Consider the following 761-nt stretch of genomic DNA (forward strand, 5'->3'; position numbering starts at 1 on the left):
TCTGTAATCATCTCTGAGCAGCTCTGATTGTCTGAACGCAGCGCTCCGCTTCTACACCTCAGCTTCACTTTCTGCTGCGACTGTTTAACCTCTTCCCTCCCAGCCGATGGCGGTTTGGCTGCTTCCTGTCCGAACGCCTCGCAGCCATTTCAATAACTGTTTGTCGGCTGTCGGAGCAAAGAGCCGCGGCGAGAAGGAAGGAAAGGATCCGCCGTGAACAGACAGGCGGATATTGGCTAAAAGTTTAACCTCACTTTCAATAAAGTTCCTAATTGTTAGAAGATGAACCAAGAAATCAGCTTCTGACTGAAAACAAGGATTTCTTTTCTCTGTTTGAAAACTAAATATTGTTTTTTTGCGGATAATCAGAAGCTTCCAGAAAGAACTCGTGTTTTCTGTTATCATGCAAGTTTAACTCTAGAACTCCCAAAGCTGTCATTTTGATGGTTCTGAGATTTCAAAGAACTTTATTTATATTAATCTTATGTCGCTCATGTTAACTAACTTTCTCATTCCTTCATTTTCACGTCTTTCAAATAAAAATCTAAAAAATAAATGTGGTTAATTTTACCTCGATCTCCCACAGGCGTCATTTTGACGGATCTATTAGTTGCTTTATAAATTCTTCCTGTGGTTGATTTACTGTTTCTTTTTTCTCAGTACTGTTGCTTAGCAACCAACAGTTTACCTAGAAAACTCTGGAACTTGTAGCCTGGGTGCCATTCCGAACTTAGTCCCGCCCACAATGTTTGAGGTCGGGA

The sequence above is a fragment of the Cyprinodon variegatus genome, unplaced genomic scaffold (genome assembly GCF_000732505.1).
Source record: "Cyprinodon variegatus isolate N-32 unplaced genomic scaffold, C_variegatus-1.0 Scaffold447, whole genome shotgun sequence".
Lineage (NCBI taxonomy): Eukaryota > Metazoa > Chordata > Actinopteri > Cyprinodontiformes > Cyprinodontidae > Cyprinodon > Cyprinodon variegatus.